Below are 27,072 nucleotides of genomic sequence, written 5' to 3' on the forward strand. Positions count from 1 at the left end.
AAATTTGCTCAGATTTTTTTTAAATTTTCTGTACTTATATTTAACTCTTTACTTCTATTTAACAAGTAATTTTAAAGTAACCTAAATATACAATGTATTTAGCAAATAAAGACTAATAGATCCCTGCATAGATATATGTTGTATATTAATCTTTATCACTAAGAAATATGTTTAGCTATCACCAAATTAAAAAGGTTGCAGGGCAGTATTTGTAGTTTGTCTTTATATATACTCATGTATGATCAGTCTTAAGGGTAGGATAGAACTGGGTAGCAGGGGACTCTAGTGAACCTGGTAGCAAACCTGAAGTGGTCACTTGCTAGCTATATGAACATATTCCATGGCAATAAATTTCTACTCCTTTGACATCTGATACACATGATTTTCAGGAAACATTTACAGTGTTGTTCCTAATAACTTCATCCATAGTAGAATGGGTAGAAAAAAGGAAGCATATCACATAAAAACAAAAGTAAACAGAATACAGCTACACAAGTATGACTCTAATAAACATAATAGTGGGCAGAAGAAACATGACACATGCATACAGCATGATTCTATTTATATACAATTTAAAATCTAGTAAAGCAAAATCATATTATTTTGGCAAACAAGCATACATGAAAAAATTATGAGCAGACGTAAGAGGGCATGATAACCAATAATCCCATGGCTTCTGGCATGCTCACAGTGTTCTTGACTTTGGTGAAGACGGAGGGAAGTGAATGGGAAATCACATTATAATAATTTACTTATTCACATATTTATATTTGTATGCCTTATATATATATTTCATAATAAAATAAGGATTTTTAGAAGGATTCTTGACATTTGTTTCTCTATCAGAAGTATGCTGGTCCTTTGATCATCTGATTATTTGGCTATAACATACAATGGGGTGAGAAGGAAGGACATGATCCCCACAGTGTCTATCATTCCATTCTGAGCCAGCGGTCATATTTTTGTCTCCACTTGTAGAGAATAAACTTGAGTTTTTCCAGTAGCAGGATGCATTTTGCTGCACCATGCCTATGCCTTAGCCTTGTTGACATAGGGATTAACATAAAGCATTTATAAAACAGATGGCCAGCTTTGCATGCCATCACTCTCACAGGCCCAGATGTGGCCTGAACCCATGACCTTGTTAGTACCAACAGTAAATAACTGGAGTAACCAACTAGAGCATGTCCTAAAAAATGGTAAGTGAATAAAAAAATAAGGAAAATAGTAATGCCATTTAAAGTAAATAATTAAAATATCTATTAGTTCTAGAATGAAAAATAGATGAATAGAATCAAGGCAGGCAATTCTTACATGGAGTTAAACTATAATATTGAGTTTTATCTTTCATTTGAGCAAGAGAAAGAAAAAATTTTTAAAAAGGATAAGCAGCAGCTTTATATGTGAGATACAGTACATTTTTATTATTACTCTCTATAAGAGTATAGTTGACTATAGCTAATGGCACTTAAAAATTATTTTTTCACATCCAGAAATGAAGAAAAATATATAGGAATACTAGTAACTCTAAGATATTTCTTAGAAGAATAACTGTTGATAAAACAGAATCTAGATGACATATTTATATTTTTAAAAGATTAAAATTTTAAGGAAGTAAAAAGTGAATGCCAAAAATATAAAAACATACTAAATATTTTATACCAACTGTTATTTAAGTTACAAAATAATGCTGTAATTAAATTTGAGAATTAGTATTATAATTTCCTCAAAAAATGAGCTATCTCTGCAAAGTATGCTTGTTTATAAAAATTATCGGAATCATTTTTTGCTTTTTTGCTTTATTGTAGAAAATTTAGACTAAACTTCTTGAAGGTCTCTTAAAAGCTCTTGAAGTATCTTAAAGACATTTTCTTAAATGGAAAATTTCAAGCTTTAAAACAAATTGCTGCTTCTAACACACATTATATACTTCTATTTTCTTCACTTTTCATTGACCATTGACCAATTTTTTATCCATTTCCAACCACTCCCAATTTCAAATGCTATCTCTTTTGTATTTGTACATTGTTCTAAAAATGGAAACTTTTTTTCTGATTTGAAATTATTTAAACATAATCTGCTTTAGTGCTTTGCCTTAGTTTAGCCTTCAGCTCCCTCCATCCCCCTTGATGTAGAAATGATGAAAGGTAGAATGAACACTGAGAATGCATCCCATCTCTTTAAGCCTAAATATTCAGGAATGGACGATGTTTCTTTTCAAGGGAATGACCCTTCCTGATTTTTTTTTAATTTTTATTTATTTGTGATAGTCACAGAGAGAGAGAGAGAATGAGGCAGAGACACAGGCAGAGGGAGAAGCAGGCTCCATGCACCGGGAGCCCGACGTGGGATTCGATCCCAGGTCTCCAGGATCGCGCCCTGGGCCAAAGGCAGGCACCAAACCGCTGCGCCACCCAGGGATCCCCCTAATTAGTGTATTTTAAATATGCAACACAATCCCTCCTACAATGGCAAGCAATATTTACAGATAGTTATTCTACCTTTGATTCATAAGAAGGTACACACTATCCTCTACTTTGTACTAAAAGCCTTCAGCCAAAGTAAGAGCAGCAGCAGCGCCATAGGTTCTGCAAATTCACATATTGAGGGACTTGTTTAATTTATAGAAAGAGGGGCAGCCCCAGTGGTGCAGCGGTTTAGCGCCGCCTGCAGCCCAGGGAGTGATCCTGGAGACCCTGGATCGAGTCCCACGTCAGGCTCCCTGAATGGAGCCTGCTTCTCTCTCTGCCTCTCATTCTCCCTCTGTGTCCCTATGAATAAATAAAATCTTTAAAAAAATTTATAGAAAGAATATTTCCCCCTCATCGATCACAGTGGAGTCAGATTTCAATTATACCCAATCAGATTCCTGCATCTATTGTTCTTTCTGCCAAAAGAGAGGATCTCAGAACATTTTGGCAAGATTTATACACCAAATCAATCCCTGCTAGCACTTCTCAAACTGAAGTCATAAAGCCATTTGTTGATGTTTAAATTTTCAAAAGCTCAGAGTGGATGGGATACTAAATGAAACCAGAAAGATGGAATATTGCATATCACTCTATTTTTTAACCAACTCACCTTTGTAAAAAAAGTTTGGGCACTCTATTCAATATTTCTTTTGATTTCCAACTTCCCTTTTCTGCATATGAAATCAGAATGAAAAATTCCTCTTCTGCCAATGCTAAATTATTCATTCTGATTTCATGCCTCCATTTGCAATAGTATTATTCCTAACACCTTGAAACAACCTAATTCTTTCCCTCTATAGAAATGCTGAAATCAGAGTCTTTCACCAATTATAACAAAGCATAAAGTGATGCCCAATTTTCACTACTAAGCCAGAAATAAGCAAACTACTTAATTAAACATGTCTTGAATGTGTGTGTGTATGAGAAGGAGGGAGGGAGAGAAGAGAAGGAGGAGAAGAAGGAGAAGCAGAAGTAGAAACAGCAGCAGAAGAAGGAGGAGGAGGAGGAGGAGGAGGAGGAAGGGAGGGGAGATGATGGAGAAGGACAAGAGGAGGAGGAAGAGGGTGGGAAAGGAGGAGGAGGAAGACTGAGAGGAAAGGGAGGGAGAGAAAGAAAGGAGGAAGGAAATCTGTAGGCAGGTTCTTATTTATTTGTATGTTGTATATCCAAAGAAGCCTAAATTAATGAATTATCTGAGACCAAAACTCCTTTATACAAAGAGAAGACTTTATGTAAAGTCATACAAATTTACACAATACCAACCACAATGAGCAAAGAAATCATAAAATTTGAAAAGTCTGTTTGTAGCAGCTATGAGACCAGAAATACTTCAGTGAGGACCTTTTATTTACCCCCTGCCTAAGTGAATATTGAATATACAATTTGTGCTTGCTTGTAAAGCCTTTGAAGGTTTCTTTAGTTCCCAGGCTTCTCTTCCTGTGTCCTTCCTCCTTTCCTAACATCGCAGCCCTCAAGGACCCAGTGCCCTCTTGTTCTCTTGCTCTCCCCTGACCTTTCAGTATAGATTTATCGACGAGAACACAACACATTTATAAGATGAACTAAAGTTATTCACAGTAAGATGTTCCACGAACCAGACATTTGTCATTTGAGCCTTGACAGAAAAAGATTGCTTATTTGTCTCTGCTCCTCGTGTTTCTTTGAAAAAAAAAAAACCTGGTTAGTATCAGGCTAGAAGGTGAGGATACCCTAATGGCCTAGCTGGAAAGAACAGAAAAAAAAGAAAACTTTACCATTTAGAACACCGTTATCAAACACTGATCACTTGAATGAGAATCATCTGGAATCATTGTGAAAATGCAGATCCCTGGGCCACATCCCATACCCACTGAATCCTAACCTCTGCCAGAATGGCAAAAGAACCTCCACATTGCCCGAATGTGCAGGTGATTCTCACACAACTGAATACCAAGAATTGCTACCTGAGGATGGCTATTCAACTTCTATTCATGTAAAAAAACAATGCCACAGCTAAAGCTATTGTTTCTAAAATGATCTTTTCCTAAGATTTGTCTTTTATTTTTCTTTATTATGCTATTTCTGCTTTATTTTCTAGAGTCTATTATTTAGTGCAGGAAAATTGTTACAACAATTCTCTTTAAATTAAAACAAAAACAAAGCCCCCACTGGGCTGGTTTCACAACTAAAGATGATGTCACTGACATCTCTTTCAGCATCTCTGATCTCAACATGTAAAGGAAATTAAATTAATGAAAACAAAGACCAGCGAAGGGATTATAAATTAATTTTCTCTCCACTAAAATGAACAGCAGGAGAAAAAAATCTTTTCTGTGATTAAAAATGACATCATGCTATCTTCCACAAAATAACATCCCCAAAAGTAATTCTATTTAATTTTTTTTAATTTAGTGCTTCGTTTTTAAAACTACATTATTTCAGGTGTGCCTGGGTAGTGCAGTCGGTTAAGTGGCTGATTCTTGGTTTCAGCTCAGATCATGATTTCAGGGTTCTGGGATTGAGCCCCACATTGGGCTTCTTCCTCAGCATAGAGTCTGCTTAAGAGATTCTCTTCTCCCTCTCCCTTTGCCCCCCACCTCAGTGAGTGCACACACACACACACACACACACACACACACACACTCTCTCTCTCAAATAAATAAAATCTTTTTTTAAATAAAACTACATTATTTGAAAGATTTTTTTAAAATAAATATTGTTGGTTATATCATCTGGTGCCTAAAGTTGAAGGAATTAATGAGTTATTTGACTCTCTGCTATGACATTTTTCAATTTTAGGATAGATCACTTTATTATAATTAACACTTTAACTTAATGGAAAAAGCTAATTTTTAAAGGGATGGGCCAACATTTAGCAAATGTTTACCTCCATCATATCACCCCCAGGATTCTATGTCTGCTGGTTGACTATGAGGGAATTACACACACATCCCACTCTGCCAAACAACCTTGAAGAGAGTTAAGATGTCCAAATTGCTCCAGCTACATTTTCTAATCATCTGAAAAATGCAAAGTTTGTGGTTATGACTCTGTGTGTGTGTGTGTGTGTGTAAAAGAGAGAGGAGAGAGTTGAAGAGGAGAAATAAATGTATCTGCTTTTCTTAAAGAAAGAAAATGTATTGAAATTTATACCTGAAAGTACTATCATATCCTCATTCTATATATAGTCTAAACCGAACTCATCTTTTTTTTTCTTGAATATAATGAAGTGTAGACAACAGTGACACCATAGAGTCATCCAGTCAGCTTGATGTCCAGGAAGTGAGACTGTACAGAAACTCCCTACATGGTATTAAGGGAACCATTCCCTGGGCTCTATAGTGTTTTCAATATTGGAGCATAAATGAAACACACACACACACATTCCATGGGCTCTATAGTGTTTTCAATATTGGAGCATAAATGAAACACACACACACACACACACACACACAAAGTACAAAGGTTGTTTTTTTAGAGCAATAAATGATTGTTCTGTTTTGTTTTCAGAATATTCCAATACGAAAGTCTTTAAAACTTTCTACTCTGGCAAAATATTTGCCAACAGCTGATTTCACTCAGAGGCAGATGAGCACATTAAGAAGTTCCAGAAAGGCTAATAATTTGCAACAGCTTCAAATCAATAAGCTATCTTCAGAAGCAATTTGGCACTAGCCCCAAACCTATACAGAGCAAAAGAAAATCTCAGAAGTTAACCACACCCACACTCATAAGGCAATTAATTTATCCATGATTGCTTTTGTTATTCCTGCAAGGCCTTTGGAATTAGCTCAAGACTTCCTAACCCCTTCACTAACCCCAAGCATCTTATCAATTAATCCTACCAACACAACCCTGTTGTGGAGGTTTAATGTGTGATTGCTAGTCTCAAGTGGGCCCTTAACACTGTCAATTAATCCTGCTGCATTCCTTAATCCATTCACTCAAAAAATATTTATTGAGTGCTCCCTAAATTTCAGGTACTGTTCTAAGAACTGTGGTATAGCCAGAAGTAACACAAAAATCTACGCCCTCGTAGAGTTAATATTCTAACATGGGAAGAAATTTTTAAAATGAGTAAGTGATTTAATATATTAGGAAGCTTCAAATATTACGAAAAGAAAGGAGGAAAAGGAACATGTGCTTTTGAAAGGGTGTTATTTGCAAATTTTGGTAAGTAGGCCAGGTGCCTAGTCATGCAAGCATCTGTGGGAGTGCTTTCTAGGCACAGGATTGGGCAGGGCAGATGCCCAAAGGGAGGAACACATCAGGCATGTTCCAGAAACACTAGAGTCCAGTGAGCAACAGGTAGAGTGATTGGAAATGATGTCCCAGACGAAGCAGTGGCTAAAACCATGTAAGTCCTTGTAAATTCATGCTAAGGTTTGGGCTTACATTCTGAGAATGAAGGGAAGCTGCCGAGGCTTTGAGCAGAAGAAGGATGTCATCTCACATGTTTTTAAAGAGTCTCACTGGCTGTTTTTCTGGATGGACCATAGGGAAACCAAGGGTGAAAGCAAGACACTGATTGGGAAATGACTGCAATAATCCAAGAAGGGAATGGTGCAACTGGAACCAGCGAGGTAGTGACGTAGGTAATGAATGATGCTTGGCTTCTCCATGTCTTTGGCATAGAATTCCACAATAAATTGAAAATCAAGTATGAAAGAGTAGGGGAAAAAAGCCCCAAAAGTTCTCAGCCTAGAGTGCTGGATTTCTTCAAATCCCCAACTGCAATCCTCTCTCACTTGATGACCTTGCCACCTATTTAACTGAGAATTTGCCGCAGAACTCCCTACAGCCCTCCCTTTAGGTATGGCTCTGCATTCACTTGTGCCCATATTCTCTGCCTTCTCTCCTCTGACTATGGATGAACTGTTGGTGCTCCTGTGGACAATCTTTCCATTGGAACACTAAATCCCATTCCTCCTTTTTTACCTAAGAAAGCTGCTTCAGCTAATCTGTCCTCAGCATTTATTCTGTCCTTACATGATCTCTCATTAGTATGCTTTTACCATTTTGATTCCATCTGTCTCCCTCCAACCACAACCCCATTATTCCCTCAAGTGACCTATTTATTTCTTTTCTAGAGTAGAGGCTTCTAAAGAATTGTCTCTACTCCTTCTCTGATTTTTCTTTCACCTTTTCATGAATGCAATAAAATTAAATTAAATTGAATTTTCCATCTACCATTCTACTGAAACTACTCTTAGCAAGACCCTCAGCAACTTCCATTTTACCAAGTCCAGGGTGAACTTCTCAGGCTACATTTCCTTGATATAACAAGTAAGTATTTGGTGGTTGATAACTTCCTCCTGATTGAACCCCTACATTCAATTGAATCACAACACCATACCATCCTGGTTTTTCTGCTGTCTGATGTCATGATGAGTACTTCCTTCAGCTGCTGATCCTGCTGATACAAAGAATCCAAACTTCAAGAGCATCAGCCATAGCTTTAAGTTTATCGAGACCTTTATTTTATCTTCTATTAGAATTATGTCCTCTTAGGAAACAAGACTGCTGGACCATGAAGCCTAAAGTAGTAGAGACGGAAGCATAAATTCCCCCTAAGAGAGTCAGTGGGAGTGATGATGAGCAGAGACCCTTGACTGCATCCTGAAGAACAGCTCCTCTCCCTCCTCAGATGTCAGCTCTGAGCTGGCCCCTCAGCAAGGCCTTCAAGAGGCTATGCCACAACTTCTCAGACTTATGGATGATGCAGAAGGTGATAGGAACGATGCAAGCCATGGCCCTCCTCTTTCTCAATCTACTTTTTCCTCTTCTCCCTGACCTCTTAATATTAAAATGCCCTTGAAACACTTCTCAGTCCTTAAATTTATCTATACCTGATAACTACATCCAGTCTCATGGCTTTAGATGCCACATTCTCTTCCAAAATCATGTCTCTAGCTTTAACCTTTTACCTTCACATTCATATTTATATAATAGACTTGGATATATATATATATATGACGTCTCAAATTTAGTATGTTCAAAACTGAGTCCAGTATCTTCTATACTCCTTCCAACAAAAACAACAGAAATGACCTGCCTTTCCTGTTTCAATTAACAACCACATCCTTCCAAGCCCTCCGTACAAAAATTGTAGAGTTCTTTACCCTTCTTCCTCCTCATTACATCTAATTCATCAGCAAATCCTTAGTTCCATCTTCAAAAATATATCTAGAATCTAAACAGAGCCTTTCAAGCCCACAACTATCCCTCAGGTCCAAATTGCCATAACCTCTCATCTGGATTACTTAGACAGCTTTCCAACTGATCTTTTGATCTTAATCTTTCCTCCTCTTCAATCTTCACTGCACAGCAGTCAAAATGGGTCTGTAAGTTAGATCTTATTTCTCTGTTAAAAGTAAAATCCAAAGTCCTAAAATGGTATATGATCCTCTACAATGTCATGCAACCTAATTACTTTAGTGTTTCTTGCTACCACTCACCTTTTTCACTCACCACACCACACAAAAGTCCAATCATCCTCTTTTACTGTTCTGTAACCATGCGTGGTATACTCTCACTTCAGAGCCGATATATTTGACATTCTCAGCCTGGAATGCTATTCCCCCAGATAGCATCATCACTAGCTCCCTTAGTTCCTTTAGATCTTTACGGAAATGTCTTCTTAGTGACATTAATGAGATTTTCCCTAACCACCATATTTAAAATTGCAAACACATTCTCTCTAAATTCCCAATACTCTTTTCTTCATCTTTGTAACACATATTACTACTAACATTTTATATATTTTACTATATATTTAGATCTCTCTCTATATATGTATTATGTATATATGAGAATATATATATATATATATATATATATATTCCCATATATATATATTATATGTTCATGGTCTTATTAGAACATAAATTTCATGAGGACAGGCTATTCATCTGTTTTGCTCCTTTCTGTATCCTTTATTCCTAAAAAGGAGCTCTCTAGTAGCCATTCAAAATGCATTTGTTGAGTAAATCCATGAAATATACTCCCCGAGAAACTCTATGGTAGTATCTTCTCTCAGATTAAAATGTACTTCATTTCTTTATACATTTTTGTGGTTACCGACCCAATGGCAGTAGTTGTTTCAGGAGGAAGAAACACGAACATTATCACTAATCAGAGCTCTGCTTATAATTCATTTTAAAAGGTAGTATGGGGAATCCCTGGGTTGCTCAATGGTCTACCACCTGCCTTCAGCCCTGGACATGATCCTGGAGTCCCGGGATTAAATCCCACATCAGGCTCCCTGCATGGCTCCTGCTTCTTCCTCTGCCTGTGTCTCTGCCTCTCTCTCTCTCTCTCTCTCTCTCTGTGTGTGTCTCTCATGAATAAATAAAATATTTAAAAAATAATAAAATAAAAGATGGTGTTAATAAGACCCTACCGTTTTGAGGGAGGGGCAAGAAGGTGGAAGAGTAGGGTCCCCAAATCACCTGTTCCCACCAAATTACCTAGATAACATTCAAATCATCCTGAAAATCTATGAATTCAGCCTGAGATTTAAAGAGAGAACAGCTGGAATGCTACAGTAAGAAGAGTTCATGCTTCTATCAAGGTAGGAAGACGGGGAAAAAGAAATAAAGAAACAAAAGGCCTCCAAGGGGGAGAGGCCCCGCAAGGAGCTGGGCTAAGGCCAGGGCGAGTGTCCCCAGGACAGGAGAGCCCCGTCCGGGAGAAGCAGGAGCTTAACCAATCTTCCCAAGCAGAAAGATGCTCGCAGGGAGTAGAGCAGGACCCCAGGAAGGCGGGGATGCCCTCAGGCTCCCTGGGACACTAACAGACACCTGCGCCCCCAGGAAAGTGCACCCAGCTCCCTAAGGGCTGCAGCGTGTGCATGGCGGGACCCCAGAGCAGCTCGGAGGGGCTCCAGCAGAGGCTCCGGAGAGAGGGGGCTGCAGGGACCCGAGAGCAGCTCAGAGGCAGCTCTAGCAGAGGTAGAGGCTCCACGTGGAGGGGGCCGTATGGCCCGGGAGCAGCTCTGTGGGTCTCAGGTGGTGGTTCCGCAGAGAGGGTCTTCGCGGCCAGGAGCGCGAATCCAACAGCACAGGCCCGGGAGCACAGGGCTCTGGGGACACAGCCTAGGATCCAACCTCCCCCCAGGACAGGCAGAGGCCAGGAGGGCCCAGGACAGCAAGGATGCTTCTGCCCCGAGCTGAGGAGATCAGTGGCCCCGCCCCCGGAGCATCCAGGCCCCTGCAGTCCGAGAGATCCCGAGTTACTGCGGAAGCTGAATCCAGGGCTCCAGAGCCAGCCACTGCCACTGTGGTTGTCCCTCCTGGGGCCTCACGGGGTAAACAACCCCCACTGAGCCCTGAACCAGGAAGGGGGAGAGCAGATCCCCAAGTGCTAACTGAAAATCAGCACAACAGGCCCCTCCCCCAGAAGACTAGCTAGACACACAAGTTCCAGGGGAAGTCAAGGGACTTAAAGTATACAGAATCAGAAGATACTCCCCCGTGTGTTTTTTTTTTTTCTTTTTGATTTCTGTTTGCTTTCCCCATCCTTTATTTTCCTTTCTTTCTTCTCTTTTTTTCCTTCCTTTTTTCTTTTTCTCATTTCTTTCCTTCTTTCTATCCTCTCTTTTTCTCCTTTTCCCAATACAACTTGTTTTTGGCCGCTCTGCACTGAGCAAAATGACTAAAAGGAAAACCCTCACCTCAAAAGAAAGAATCAGAAACAGTCCTCTCTCCCACAAAGGTACAAATATGGATTACGATTCAATCTCAGAAAGCCAATTCAGAAGCACTATTATACAGCTACTGGTGGCTCTAGAAAAAAGCATGAAGGACTCAAGAGACTTTGTGACTGCAGAATTTAGAGCTAATCAGGCAGAAATTAAAAATCAATTGAATGAGATGCAATCCAAACTACAAGTCCTCACAACGAGGGTTCACGAGGTGGAAGAACGAGTGGATGACATAGAAGACAAGATGATGGCAAAGAGGGAAACTGAGGAAAAAGGAGACAAACAATTAAAAGACCATGAGGATAGATTACGGGAAATAAATGACAGCCTGAGGAAGAAAAACCTACATTTAATTGGGGTTCCCGAGGGTGCCGAAAAGGACAGAGGGCCAGAATATGTATTTGAACAAATCCTAGCTGAAAGCTTTTTAATCTGGGAAGGGAAACAGGCATTCAGATCCAGGAGATAGAGTGATCCGCACCCCCTAAAATCAATAAAAAATGTTCAACTCCTCGACATTTAATGGTGAAGCTTGCAAATTCCAAAGATAAAGAGAAGATCCTTAAAGCATCAGGAGATAAGAAATCCCTGATTTTATGGGGAGGAGTATTAGGGTGACAGCAGACCTCTCCACAGAGACCTGGCAGGACACAGGGGTGGCAGGATATATTCAGGGTCCTAAATGAGAAAAACATGCAACCAAGAATACTTTATCCAGCAAGGCTCTCATTCAACTTGGAAGGAGAGATAAAGAGCTTCCAAGACATGCAGGAACTGACAGAATATGTGACCTCCAAACCAGCTCTGCAAGAAATTTTAAGGGGGACTCTTAAAATTCCCCTTTAAGAAGAAGTTCAGTGGAACAGTCCACAAAAACAAGGACTGAATAGATATCATGATGACACTAAACTCCTAGCTTTCAATAGTAACTCTGAACGTGAATGGGCTTAATGACCCCATCAAAAGGTGCAGGGTTTCAGACCGGATAAAAAAGCAGGACCCATCAATTTGCTGTCTATAAGAGACTCATTTCAGACAGAAGGACACCTACAGCCTGCAAATAAAAGGTTGGGGAACCATATACCATTCAAATGGTCCTCGAAAGAAAGCAGGGGTAGCCATCTTTATATCAGATAAACTAAAACTTACCCCGAAGACTGTAGTGAGAGATGAAGAGGGACACTATATCATACTTAAAGGATCTATCCAACAAGAGGACTTAACAATTCTCAATATATATGCCCAGAATGTGGGAGCTGCCAAATATATCAACCAATTAATAACCAAAGTTAAGACATACTTAGATAATAATACACTTATACTTGGTGACTTCAATGTAGCTCTTTCTACTCTCGATAGGTCTTCTAAACACAACGTCTCCAAAGAAACAAGAGCTTTAAATGATACATTGGACCAGATGGATTTCACAGATATCTCCAGAACTTTACATCCAAACTCGACTGAACACACATCCTTCTCAAGTGCACATGGAACTTTCTCCAGAATAGACCACATACTGGGTCACAAATCGGGTCTGAACCAATACCAAAAGATTGGGATCGTCCCCTGCATATTCTCAGACCATAATGCCTTGATATTAGAACTAAATCACAACAAGAAGTTTGGAAGGACCTCAAACACGTGGAGGTTAAGGACCATCCTGAATAAAGATGAAAGGGTCAACCAGGAAATTAAGGAAGAATTAAAAAGATTCATGGAAACTAATGAGAATGAAGATGTAACCTTTCAAAATCTTTGGGATGCAGCAAAAGTAGTCCTAAGGGGTTAATGCATTGCAATACAAGCATCCATTCAACAACTAGAAAGATCTCAAATACAAACGCTAACCTTACACATAAAGGAGCTAGAGAAAAAACAGCAAATAGATCCTACACCCAGCAGAAGAAGAGAGTTAATAAAGATTCGAGCAGAACTCAATGAAATCGAGACTAGAAGAACTGTGGAAGAGATCAACAAAACCAGGAGTTGGTTCTTTGAAAGAATTAATAAGATAGATAAACCATTAGCCAGCCTTATTAAAAAGAAGAGAGAGAAGACTCAAATTAATAAAATCATGAATGAGAAAGGAGAGATCACTACCAACACCAAGGAAATACAAACGATTTTAAAAACATATTATCAACAGCTATACGCCAATAAATTAGGCAATCTAGAAGAAATGGACACATTTCTGGAAAGCCACAAATTACCAAAACTGTATCAGGAAGAAATAGAAAACCTAAACAGGCCAATAACCAGGGAGGAAATTGAAGCAGTCATCAAAAACCTCCCAAGACACAAAAGTCCAGGGCATGATGGCTTCCCAGGGGAATTCTATCAAACGTTTAAAGAAGAAACCATACCTATTCTCCTAAAGCTGTTTGGAAAGATAGAAAGAGATGGAGTACTTCCAAATTCGTTCTTGAGGCCAGCATCACCTTAATTCCAAAACCAGACAAAGAGCCCACCAAAAAGGAGAATTATAGACTAATATCCCTGATGAACATGGATGCAAAAATTCTCAACAAGATACTAGCCAATAGGATTCAACAGTACATAAGAAAATTATTCACCATGACTGAGTAGGATTTATTCCCAGGACACAAGGCTGGTTCAACACTCATAAACTATCAATGTGATTTTGCAAGTGACATATCAGATAAAGGGCTAGTTTCCAAGATCTATAAAGAACTTATTAATATCAGCACCAAAGAAACAAACAAGCCAATCATGAAATGGGCAAAAGAACAGAAATCTCACAGAGGAAGACATAGACATGGCCAACACCCACACGAGAAAATGCTCTACATCACTTGCCATCAGGGAAACACAAATCAAAACCACAATGAGATATCTCCTCACACCAGTGAGAATGGGCAAAATTAACAAGGCAGGAAACTACAAATGTTGGAGAGGATGCAGAGAAAAGGGAACCCTCTTACACTGTTGGTGGGAATGTGAACTGGTGCAGCCACTCTGGAAAACTGTGTGGAGAATCCTCAGAGTTAAAAATAGACCTCCGTACGACCCAGCAATTGCACTGCTGGGGATTTACCTCAAAGACGCAGATGCAATGAAACGCTGGGACACCCGCACCCTTAGGTTCAGAGCCACGATAGCCACACTGCGAAGGGGTCTCGGTGTCCATCAAAGATGAATGGATATGGAGGGTGTGTGGTCTCTGTACAAAATGCAAGATTACTCAGCCGTTAGGAATGACAAACACCCACCATTTGCTTCGACATGGATGGAACCAGAGGGTGTTACGGCTGAGGGAAGAAGGCAATAGGTGAAGGACAAACATTATATGGTCTCATTCTTTTGGGGAGTATGACAAAAATAGTGAAAGGGAATAGAGGTGAAAGGAGAAAAAAATGAGTGGGAGATGGCAGAGAGGGCAGAATAGGAGAGACTCCTAACCCTGGGAAACGAACAAGGGGTGGAAGAAAGAGAGGAGGGCGGGGGGTGGCGGTGACTGGGCGACGGGCACCGAGGGGGGAACTTGATGGGATTAGCACTGGGGGGTTACTCTCTATGTTGGTAAAACGAACTCCAATAATAAATAAACCGATAAACTCACAAACTTCCCGAGACACAAAAGTCCAGGGCCAGTAGGCTTCCCAGGGGAATTCTATCCAATGCTTCAAGATGAAAGCATACCTATGCTACTAAAGCTGCTCCGAAAGATAGAAAGAGATGGAACACTTCCAACCCCGTTCTTGGAGGCCAGGGTCACCTTAACTCCAGAACCCAAGAACCCACCAAAAAGAAGAATCCTGGACCGATGTCCCTGATGAACGCGGATGCACACCTTCTCCACAAGATACGACCCAACAGGTTGCAACGGGACATTATTAAGAAGTTACTCACCATGACCCAGTGGGGTTTATCCCCGGGGTGCAAGGCTGCTTCAGCACTCGGAGAGCACTCCATGTGCTTCTTCAGATCTGCAAGAGAGAAAACAAGAACCAGATGATCCTCTCAAGTGACGCAGAGGAAGCATTTGACAAAATACGGAATCCATGCCCGATCCAAACGCATCAGAGTACAGAGATACAGGAAACGTCTCTCAGCATCTTCCAAGCCATCTCCGAAAAGCCCGTGGCAAATTATCATTCGCAATGGGGAAACACCGGAAGCCTTGCCCTGAAGAACAGGCACGAGACTGGGATGTCACTCTCACCACTGCTATTCTCAGCATAGTACGAGACGTCATGGCCTCAGCAGTCAGGCAACAAAACGAAACAAAAGGCATTGAAACTGGCAAAGAAGAAGTCAACATCTCCCTCTTCGCCAATGACATTATATTGTACCTAGAAAACCCAAAAGACTCCACCACATGATTGCTCAAACTCCCTACAGCAAGTTCGGCAGTGCGGCAGGATACAAACGTGGGGCCCAGAAACTAGTGGCCTTTCTACATGCGAACAAGGAGACCGAGGAAAGGGACATCGAGGAAAGGGTCAACCCCAATTATACAACTGCAGCACCCCCAAAAAAGCATGAGCTACCTAGGAAGAACCCTAACCAAAGGTGTAAAGGGTCTCTACCCGAAACACTGCAGAACAAGTCTGAAGGAAACTGAGGAAGAAACAAAGAGATGGAAAAGGTTCCATGATGCTGGATTGGAAGAATTAATATTCGGGAAAATGTCAATGTGACCCAGGGCAATCGACACAACTAATGCAATCCCTGTCAGAAATACCACGGACTCTCTTCAGAGAGCTGGAGCAAGTCATCTGAAGACTGGTGTGGAATCCGAAAAGACCCCGAACGGCCACAGGAAGAGTAGCCAAGAAAACCACTGCGGGGGCAGCACAATGCTGGATTTCACGTTGTGCCACGAAGCTGTTACCGGCAAGACAGTGTGATACTGGCACAAAGACAGGCATACCGATCAATGGAACAGAAGAGAGCATCCAGAGGTGGACCCTCAACTCTATGGGTAACTAATATTCGGCCAGGCAGCAAAGACCTTGCAGGGGGAACAAAAAAGACAATCTCTTCAGTAAATGCTGCTGGGAACACTGGACAGCCACACGCAGAAGAATGAAACTGGATCATTCCTCTCACACCATACACAAGGATAAACTCAAAATGGATGAAGGATCTAAATGCAAGACAAGATTCCATCAAAATCCTAGGGGACAACACAGGCAACAACACCATTCTTGATCTGGTCCACAGCAACTTCGTGCAAATTACATCAGCCATGAAGGCCAGAGAAACAAGAGCAAAAATTGATCGCTGGGACTTCACCAAGATGAGCAGCTTCCGCACAGCAAAAGAAACACTCAAAAAACTTAAAGCCAACGCACAGAATGGGAGAAGTTATGTGCAAATGACCCTGTCAGGTAAAGGGCCAGTATCCAAGATCTCTGAAGAACTTCTGTAACTCCACAGCAAAGAGACCAAGGATCCAATCTGGTAGACGGGCAAGAGACGTGAACGGAAATGTCACAGAGGAAGACGTAGGCGTGACAGACAAGCACATGAGACAATCCACCGCATCACTGGCCGTCAGGGAAATACAGGTCAAAAGCACAACGAGATCCCACCTGACGCACCAGTGACCGCGGTGAACGTTAACAAGACAGGAAGCAGCGAATGTCAGTGATGATGTGGCGAAAGGGGAACCCTCTTGCACTGCTGGTGGGAATGTGACCTGGTGCAGCCACGCCTGGAAAGCCGTGTGCAGGTGCCTCAGAGAGGTAACAACGGATCTACACTGTGATCCAGCATGGGGGTGCACTGGTGGAGATGTACCCCAATGATACAGATGCAGGTAAATGCTGGGACATCTGCACCCCGAGGTTTCAAGCGGCAACATCCATGATAGTCACTCTGTGGAAGGAGCCTCGGTGTCCATCGAAAGATGAATGGATAAGGAGGGTGAGTGGTCTCTGTACACAATGGAAGATTACTCAGCCGTTAGAAACGACGAACACCTACCATTTGCTTCGACCTGGATGGAACCGGAGGGTATTAAGGCTGAGGGAAAGAAGACAATCGCGAAGGACAAACATCATATGGTCTCATTCTTCTGGGGAGGATGAAAACAATAGTGAAAGGGGAGAGAGGGGAAAGGAGAAAAAAATGAGTGGCAGATAGCAGAAAGGTAGACCGAACAGGAGAGACTCCTAACCCTGGGAAATGAACAAGGGGTGGAAGAAAGGGAGGAGGGTGGGGGGTGCGGGTGACTGGGCAACGGGCACGGAGTGGGGCACTTGATGGGATGAGCCCTGGGGGGTTATGCTCTATGTTGGCAAAATGAACCCCAATAGGAAATAAGAAACACACCTATAAAGAAACACACAAACCTCCCGAGACACAAACGTCCGGGGCCAGATGGCTTCCTAGGGGAATTCTATCAAACGCTTCAAGAAGAAATCATACCTGTGCTACCAAAGCTGCTCCGAAAGATAGAAAGAAATGGAATACTTCCAAACTCGTTCTTGGAGGCCAGCGTCACCTTAACTCCAAAACCCAAGACCCCCCCCACCCAAAGGGAGAATTCTGGACCGATGTCCCTGATGAACACGGATGCACACCTCCACAAGCTATGAGCCAACGGGATCCAACAGGACATTATTAACAAGTTACTCACGATGACCCGGTGGGCTTTATCCCCGGGGTGCAAGGCTTCTTCAGCACTCAGAAAGCACTCAAGGTGCTTCATCAGATCTGCAAGAGAGAAAACAAGAACCAGATGATCCTCTCAAGAGACGCAGAGGAAGAAGCATTTGACAAAACACAGCATCCATTCCTGATCCAAACGCTTCAGAGTACCGGGATAGAGGGAACGTCCCTCAGCATCTTCAAAGCCATCTACGAAAAGCCCGCGGCAAATTCTCATTCCCAATGGGGAAACACTGGGAGCCTTTCCCCGATGACCAGGCACGAGGCGGGGATGTCCACTCTCACTGCTGCTATTCTCAACATAGTACGAGACGTCATGGCCTCAGCAATCAGGCAATGAAAAGAAATAAAAGGCATTCAAATCGGCAAAGAAGAAGTCAAACTCTCCCTCTTCACCGATGACACGATACCGTACCTAGAAAACCCAAGATGGCTGGAACTCCTACAGCAAGTTCGGCAGTGTGGCGGGATACAAACTCGGGACCCAGAAACCAGTGGCCTTTCTGTAAGCGAAGAATGAGACCGAGGAAAGGGACATCGAGGAAGGGGTCAACCCCATTTATACAACCGCAGCACCCAAAAAAAGCATGAGCTACCTAGGAATAAACCTAACCAAAGGGGTAAAGGATTGCTACCCAAAACACTGCAGAACATGTCTGAAAGAAACTGAGGAAGACACAAAGCGATGGAAAAAGGTTCCATGCTCCTGGTTTGGAAGAATTAATATTGGGGAAAATGTCAACGTGACTCAGGGCAATTTACACAAATAGTGTAATCCCTCTCAGAAATACCATGGACTATCTTCAGAGAGCTGGAAAAAATCATCTGAAGACTTGTGTGGAATCAGAAAAGACCCCGAACGGCCACAGGAATAGTAGCCAAGAAATCCAATGCAGGGGGTGGGGGTGGGGCAGCACAATGCCAGATTTCAGGGCGCGCCTCAAAGCTGTGAGCATCAGGACAGTGTGGTACTGTCACAGAAACGGACACATGGATCAATGGAACAGAGGAGAGCATCCAGATGTGGACCCTCAACTCTACGGGCAACTAATATTTGGCCAGGCAGGAAAGATGGGAAAAAAAAGACAGTCTCTTCGATCAAGGCTGCTGGGAACACTGGACAGCCACATGCAGAGGAATGAACCTGGACCATTCCTCTCACACCAAACACAAGGATAAACTCAAAATGGATGAAGCATCTAAATGTGAGACAAGATTCCATCAAAACCCCCCGGGAGAACACGGGAAACAACACCCTTCTTGAACTGGGCCACAGCAACTTCTTGCAAATTACATCAGCCACAAAGTCCAGAGAAACAAGAGCGAAAATGGATCGCTGGTACTTCATCAAGATGAGCACTTTCCGCACAGCAAAAGAAACACTCAACATAACTCAAAGGTGGCCCACAGAATGGGAGAAGAAGGTATGTGCAAATGACCCTGTCAGATAAAGGGCCAGCATCCAAGATCTCTGAAGAACCTCTGCAACTCCACAGCAAAGAGACCAACCATCCCATCCAGAAAACGGGAAAAGTCACGAACAGAAAAGTCACGGAAGAAGACCTATATGTACATGGCCAACAAGCAGGCAAGACAATGCTCTGGGTCACTGGCCATCAGAGTAATAAAGGTCAAAACCACAATGAGATGCCACCTCACACCGGTGAGAACATTAAAAAGACAGGAAACACCAAATTTTGGGGAGGCTGTGGAGAAAGGAGAACGTTTTCAAAATGCAAAAATTTCAGAGGTAGCCATACTCACCTGACAGGGACCAAGCGGGAGGGGCGGGCTCCTGGCCAGGCTGGGGTGCTTAGGGAGGGACCTGAGAGCTGGGAGGGGGAGGGGGGCGGAGTAAGAGCCAAGGGCTTGGGGAGGCTCCTGGGGCCCAGCAGCCCAGGCCCTCAAGCCACCGTCCCAAGGCCGTGCCCTGACATTGCAAGGTGCCTGCACCCTAACCCCTCTGAGCGCACGCACATGGGTTCCGCGGTACCTCCCTGAGCCCGGGGGAGGGGCCCCGCACCCTCCCTGAGCCGCCCAAAGGAGACCTGGCCTGACCTGTAGGAGGCCCCACCGCCGCCCCCCTCCGCCAACAGGTCCCACCACTCCTTCCCCGCAGCCCTCTGCCCGGCACCCTGGCGGCCCAAAAGGTGTGGGTCCGGCTCGCCACGGGGCCACCTCCATGCAGCCCCAAGGCCCGCTGTCCCCCTCCCGGTCCCTCCCAGGCACCCGCTGCGCCACAAGCGAGGGTCAGATGCCCCTCGCACAGCCACCCCAGGGCCCGTCACACCTCCCGGGGCCCACGCTGACCTGCGCGCAGGGGGCCGAGGCCTGCAGAGCTGCTGCCGCGAGCCCGGAGCGCGGGGAACCGCGGGGAACCGCGGGCCTGGACTGGGGGCGCGGCCGAGCTACCTCCTGCCACCGCCGGGTCGCATCTGCGCACAGCTCCTCCTGCGGCCAGCCGCGGCCCCCTTCAGGTCACGCTCGGGGTCAGGCGCAGGGGCAAGCTCCTGGAACCCTGTGGCCTCGCCCCCGCTCCCGCCCCTGGGCCCGCCCCCCGCACAGAGGCCCGCCCTTCGCGGAGTTCAGAGCGGAGTGGAGAATGCCTATGCCTCTGCCGGGTAGTCTGGTCAGGCGCTGGGTTTGAGGCCTTGAGCCCCCCGCTCAGTCCCAAGGGACTCCTGCTCATGGAGGCACGAAGCCTCTCTCTGGCTCTGTGTCTCCCTCCCTGTCCTTCCGTCCGGGTCTCTGTCTCTCCCTCCCGGTCTCACTCTCTGTCCCTCCTGGCCTGGCCCTGTCTCCCTCCCTATCTCTCAATCTTAGCCACAGCAATCAGACATCAAAGAGAAATAAAGTGCATCCGGAATTGCAAGGATGAAGTAAAACTTTCACTATTTGCAGTTGACATAATAGTACACACAGAAAACCTTAAACACTCCTTCAAAAACATTCTATAGCTGAGAAATAAATTTGTAAAGTCACAGGATACAAAAACAACACACAGAAATCTGTATCATTTCTATACACTAATAATGAAACAGCAGAAGGACAAATTAATAAAATAATCCCATTTACAATTGAACCAGAAATATTAAAATACCTAGGAATAAGCTTAACCAAAGAGGTAAAAGACCTATACTCTGAAAACTATAAAACAATGATTAAAGAGTTGAAGATGACACAATTGGAAAGACATTCCAAGCTTATGGATTAGAAGGCCAAATACTGGGATCCCTGGGTGGTGCAGCGGTTTGGCGCCTGCCTTTGGCTCAGGGCGCAATCCTGGAGACCTGGATCGAATCCCACGTTGGGCTCCCGGTGCATGGAGCCTGCTTCTCCCTCTGCCTGTGTCTCTGCCTCATTCTCTCTCTCTCTCTGTGACTATCACAAATAAATAAAAATTTTAAAAAAATTTTAAAAAAAAGGCCAGATACTGTTAAAAGGTCTATGCCAACCAAAGAAATTTACACTTTGGATGCAATTCCTATCAAAATATCACCGGCATTCTTCACAGAGCTAAAACAATCCTAAAATTTATATGGAACCACAGAATACCCCAAGCAGCCGAAGCAATCTTGGAAAAACAAAACAGGAGGTAACACATTCCAGACTTCCAGTTCTATTACAAAGCTGTAGTAACTCAGAAAGTATACTGTTAGTACAAAATGGACACACAGATTAATAAAACAACACTAAAAAATCTATAATTATATGATCATTTACTCTCTGACAAAGCAGGAAAAAATAATGGGAAAAAGTCTCTTCAACAAGTGCTGTTGGGAAACTGGATAGCTACTTGCAAAAACAATGCAAGTAGGCCATTTTCTTACACCATACACAAAATATACTCAAAATGTATCAAAGACCTAATTGTGAGATCTGAAAGTATAAAAATTCTAGAAGAGAGCAATTTCTCTGGTATTCCTGTAGCGACATTTTTCTAGACATGTCCCCTAAACTATGAGGATGCAGCAAAGGTGGTCCTAAGAGGAAAGTATATAGCAACACAGGCCTTTCTCAAGAAACAAGTTGCAAAGACACAACATAACCTGAAATCTAAAGGAGCTGATAAAAGAACAACAGATAAAGCCTAAATCTAGCAGGAGAAGAAAAATAATAGAGTGGACCATAAAGCAATGATATGGGGGAAAAAACAGAAAAGATCAATGAAATTAATAGCTGATTCTTCGAAAGAATTAATAAAATCGATAAATGCCTAGCCAGACTTATCAAAAAGAGAAAAGAGAAAGGACTCAAAGAAATAAAATCATGAATGAAAAAGAGATCACAAGCAACACTGAAGAAATACAATTATAAGAGAATATTGTCAGCAATTATATCCCAACAAATTAGGCAATTTGGATGCATTCCTAGAAATATATAAACTACTAAAACGGAAACAGGAAGAAATAGAAAATCTGAACAGAGCCATAACCAGCAAAGAAATTGAATCAGATCTCAAAGGTCTCCTAACAAACAAGAGTCCAGGGCCAGACGGCTTCCCAGGGGAATTCCACCAAACATTTAAATAATTAGTACCTATTCTGAAACTGTTCCAAAAACTAGAAATGGAAGAATAACTTCCAAACTCATTCTATGAGGCCAGCATCAATCCCAACACCAAATAAAGACCCCACCCAAAAGAAGTACAGATCAAAGATCCCTGATGAATATGGATGCAAAAATTGTCACCAAGATAGTAGCAAATTGGATCCAAAAGTTCATTAAAAGGATTATTTACCATGACCAAAAGGAATTTATTCCTGAGATGCAAGGGTGGTTCAACAGTTGCAAATCAACGTGATACACAACATTAATAAAAGACAAAATACAGCATTCTTTCTTGATTGAAACTCACTGCAGTATAAAGACAGAAGGAACTTACCTCAGTATCCTAAAAGCCATACAAAAAATCCACAGTGAATATCATCCTTAACAGGGAAAAACAGAGATTTTCTTCCAGGGTCAGGAATAAGACAGGGATGTCCACTCTCACTGCTGTTCAACATAGTGCTAGAAGTCCTAGCCTCAGAAATCAGACAAATAAAAAGCATCCAAATTGGCAAAGAAGTCAAACTTTCACTATTTGTAGACAACATGATACTTTATATAGAAAACCCAAAAGATTCCATCCCAAAATTGCTTGAACTGATGTAGGAATTCAGCAAAATCGCAGAATATAAAATCAATGCACAGAAGTCAGTTGCATTTCTATACACTAAACATGAACGGATGAAAGAAATGAAGGAATGGATCCCACTTACAATTGTCCCCCAAACCATAAGACACCTTGGAATAAACCAAAGAGGTAAAGGATCTGTACTCTGGATACTATGGAATGCTTATGAAAGAAATTGAGGAAGACATAAAGAAAAGGAAAAACATTCCATTCTCATGCATTGGAAGAACAAATATTGTTAATGCTACCCCAAAAGTTGTCTATTGCTACCCAGAGCAACCTACACATTCAGTGCAATCTCTATCAAAATACCAATTTTTAAAAGGTTTTATTTATTTATTCATGACAGATACACAGAGAGGGAGAGAGAGAGGCAGAGACACAGGCTGAGGGAGAAGCAGGCTCCATGCAGAGAGCCCAACGTGGGACTGGATCCCGAATCTCCAGGATCCGGCCCTGGGCTGAAGGTGGCGCTAAACCGCTGAGCCACCTGGGCTGCCCGCATTAGCATTTTTTACAGAGCTGGAACCAACAACTCTAAAATTTTTTAAAATAAATTTATCTTTTATTGGTGTTCAATTTGCCAACATATAGAATAACACCCGGTGCTCATCCCGTCAAGTGCCCACCTCAGTGCCCATCACCCCCACCCCCCACCCTCCTCTGCTTCTACCACCCCTAGTTCGTTTCCCAGAGTTAGGAGTCTTTCATGTTCTGTCTCCCTTTCTGATATTTCCCACTCATTTTTTCTCCTTTCTCCTTTATTCCCTTTCACTATTTTTTATCGTCCCCAAATGAATGAGATCATATAATGTTTGTCCTTCTCCAATTGACTTATTTCACTCAGCCATAATACTCTCCAGTTCCATCCACGTCGAAGCCAATGGTGGGTATTTGTCATTTCTAATGGCTGAGTAATATTCCATTGTATACATAAACCACATCTTCTTTATCCATTCATCTTTCTATGGACACCGAGGCTCCTTCCACAGTGCGGGTATTGTGGACATTGCTGCTACAAACATCGGGGTGCAGGTGTCCCGGCATTTCATTGCATCTGTATCTTTGGGGAAAATCCCCAACAGTGCAATTGCTGGGTCCATAGAGCAGATCTATTTTTAACTCTTTGAGGAACCTCCACACAGTTTTCCAGAGTTGCTGCACCAGTTCACATTCCCACCAACAGTGCAGGAGGGTCCCCCTTTCTCCACATCCTCTCCAACATTTGTGGTTTCCTGCTTTGTTAATTTTCCCCATTCTCACTGGTGTGAGGTGGGATCTCATGGTGGTTTTGATTTGTAGTTCCCTGATGGCAAGTGAGCGGAGCATTTTCTCATGTGCTTGTTGGCCACGTCTATGTCTTCCTCTGTGAGATTTCTCTTCATGTCTTTTGCCCATTTCATGATTGGATTGTTTCTTTGCTGTTGAGTTTAAGAAGTTCTTTATAGATCTTGGAAACTAGCCCTTTATCTGATATGTCATTTGCAAATATCCTCTCCCATTCTGTAGGTTGTCTTTGAGTTTTGTTGATGGTATCTTTTGCTGTGCAAAAGCTTCTTATCTTGATGAAGTCCCAATAATTCATTTTTGCTTTTGTTTCTCTTGCCTTCATGGATTAATCTTGCAAGAAGTTACTGTGGCCAAGTTCAGAAAGGGTGTTGCCTGTGTTCTCCTCTAGGATTTTGATGGAATCTTGTCTTACATTAAGATCTTTCATCCATTTTGAGTTTATCTTTGTGGATGGTGCAAGAGAGTGGTCTAGTTTCATTCTTCTGCACGTGGATGTCCAATTTTCCCAGCACCATTTATTGAAGAGACTGTCTTTTTTCCAGTGGATAGATAGTCTTTCCTCCTTTGTTGAATACTATTTGGCTATAAAGTTGAGGTTCCACTTCTGGATTCTCTATTCTGTTCCATTGATCTATGAAACAACCCTAAAATTTGTATGAAACCAGAAAAGACCTCAAATCACCAAAGTAATGTTGAAAAAGAAAACCAAAGCTGGAGGCAGCAAAATTCTGGACTTCAAGCTGTATTACAAAGCTCTGATCATCAAGACAGTATGGTTCTGATACAAAACAGACACATATATCGATGAGACAGAATAGAGAACCCAGAAATGGACCATCAACTCTACGGTCAACTAATCTTTGACAAAGCAGGAAAGAACATCCAGTGGAAAAAGACATTTTTTCAACAAATGGTGTTAGGAAAATTATACAGCCACATGCAGAAGAATGAAACTGGACCACTTTCTTACACCATACACAAAGATAAGCTCAAAATGGGCGAAACACCTAAATGTGAGACAGGAATCCATCAAAATCCTAGTGGAGAATACATACAGGCAGCAATCTGTTGAACTCAGCCGCAGCAACTTCTTTCTAGACATGTCTCTGGAGACAAGGGAAACAAAAGCAAAAGTGAACTACTGAAACCTCATCAGGATAAAAATTTTTGCACAGTAAAGGAAAAAACCAACAAAACTAAAAGGCAACTATGGAATGGGAGAAGATATTTGCAATGATCTTATCAGGTCAAGGGCTAGTATCCAAAATCGATAAAGAACTTATCAAACTCAAGCAAAAAATTCAGTTGAGAAATGGACAGAAGACATGAACAGACGTTTGTCCAAATAAGACATACACATGGCCAACAGACACATGAGAAAATGTTCCACGTGACTTGTCATCAGGGAAATACAGATCAAAGCCAAAATGAGATGCCACCTCACACCAGTCAGAATGGCTAAAATTAACAAGACAGGAAACAACTGATGTTAGCAAGGATGTGGAGAAAGGGAACCCTTTTACACTCTTGGTGAGAATGCAGACTTTTGCAGCCTCTGTGGAAAACAGAATGGAAGTTCCTCAAAAACTGAAAAATAAAACCATCCTACCACGCAGTAATTGTACTATTAGGTATTTATCTAAAGGATACAAACATAGTTATTCAAAGTAGCTCAAGCAGTCCAATGTTTATAGCAGCAGTGCGTACAACAGCCAAAATATGGAAAGAGCCAAGATGCCCATTGAGAGGTGAATGGAGAAGCAATATATATGGATATAATATGGAATATTACCCAACCATCAAAAAGAATGAAATCTTGCCATTTGCAGTGATGTGACTAGAACTAGAGGGTATGATGCTAAGTGAAGTAAGTCAGTCAGAGAAAGACAGATACCATAATATTTCACACATACGTAAAATTTAAGAAATAAGACAGATGAACATAGGGGAAAGGAAGGAAAAATAAGATGAAAATTGAGAGGGAGGCAAACCATGGGAGACTCTTAACACTAGGAAACAAACAGGGTTGCTGGAGGGGAGGGGAGTGAGGGGATGAGGTAAATGGGTGATGGACATTAAGGCAGGCACATGATGTAATGAGCACTGGATGTTATATGCAACTGATGAATCACTAAGCTCTGCCTCTGAAACTAGTAAAACTATTCGGACTGTATCAAAACAAAATGCTTCTGCACAGTGTAGGAATCATCAACAAAACTAAAAGGCAACCTATGAAATGGTCTGGGGATATAGTGCACAGCACGGTGACTATAGTTAACAATATTATATATTTGAAAGTTGATAAGAATGTAAACCTTAAAAGTTCACATCACAAGAAAAAGAATTTGTAACCATGTGAGGTGTGGATGTTAATTAAATTTATTGTAGTAATTTCACAGTATATATATATATATTTCAAATTAATATGCAGTACACTGTTTACTGGAATTTAAATAAAAATATTTTTAAACTGTTATATTCTTTACATTTATGCAATATTACATGTCATTTATATGTCAATAAAGCTGGAAAAATTAATTTTTAAAATTGTTTTTACGTTTTCCATCCACACCTCAGAGACAGTGCTATTATCCTTATTGGGCTTTTCGTTGGTTAATTTACATTCTTGAACTTGTACTATCTCATTATTCCTTGGCTCAAAGACCTCCAGTAGGCAGGAAGATACAAAACAATAATAAAAGTAGCCAAGAATTACCATGTTTGTGAAATCACTTAATTCTCACAGCAACTCCATGATATAGGGACTACTACCATGATCATCTTGTAGCTTAAAGATAAAGAGGGGCATG

The 27,072-nt window shown here is 41.9% G+C and overlaps 2 long non-coding RNA genes across 8 annotated transcripts in view; one reads left to right on the forward strand and one right to left on the reverse strand.

Moving 5' to 3' along the window:
* The window catches only part of LOC140611769 (uncharacterized), a 192,139-nt gene that overhangs the window by 75,802 nt on the left and 89,265 nt on the right, over positions 1-27,072 (reverse strand). For all 7 annotated transcript variants that reach the window (XR_012012964.1, XR_012012962.1, XR_012012958.1 and 4 more), the window contains 2 exons: positions 17,762-17,838; positions 15,025-15,101 (listed from right to left, as the gene is read on the reverse strand). This is a non-coding gene — a long non-coding RNA (uncharacterized lncRNA). The remainder of the gene's footprint in view (positions 1-15,024; positions 15,102-17,761; positions 17,839-27,072) is intronic.
* Positions 1-27,072, forward strand: part of LOC140611770 (uncharacterized) — a 72,397-nt gene that overhangs the window by 37,254 nt on the left and 8,071 nt on the right. The window lies entirely within an intron of this gene.

The sequence above is a fragment of the Canis lupus genome, chromosome 20 (assembly GCF_048164855.1).
Source record: "Canis lupus baileyi chromosome 20, mCanLup2.hap1, whole genome shotgun sequence".
Taxonomy (NCBI): domain Eukaryota; kingdom Metazoa; phylum Chordata; class Mammalia; order Carnivora; family Canidae; genus Canis; species Canis lupus.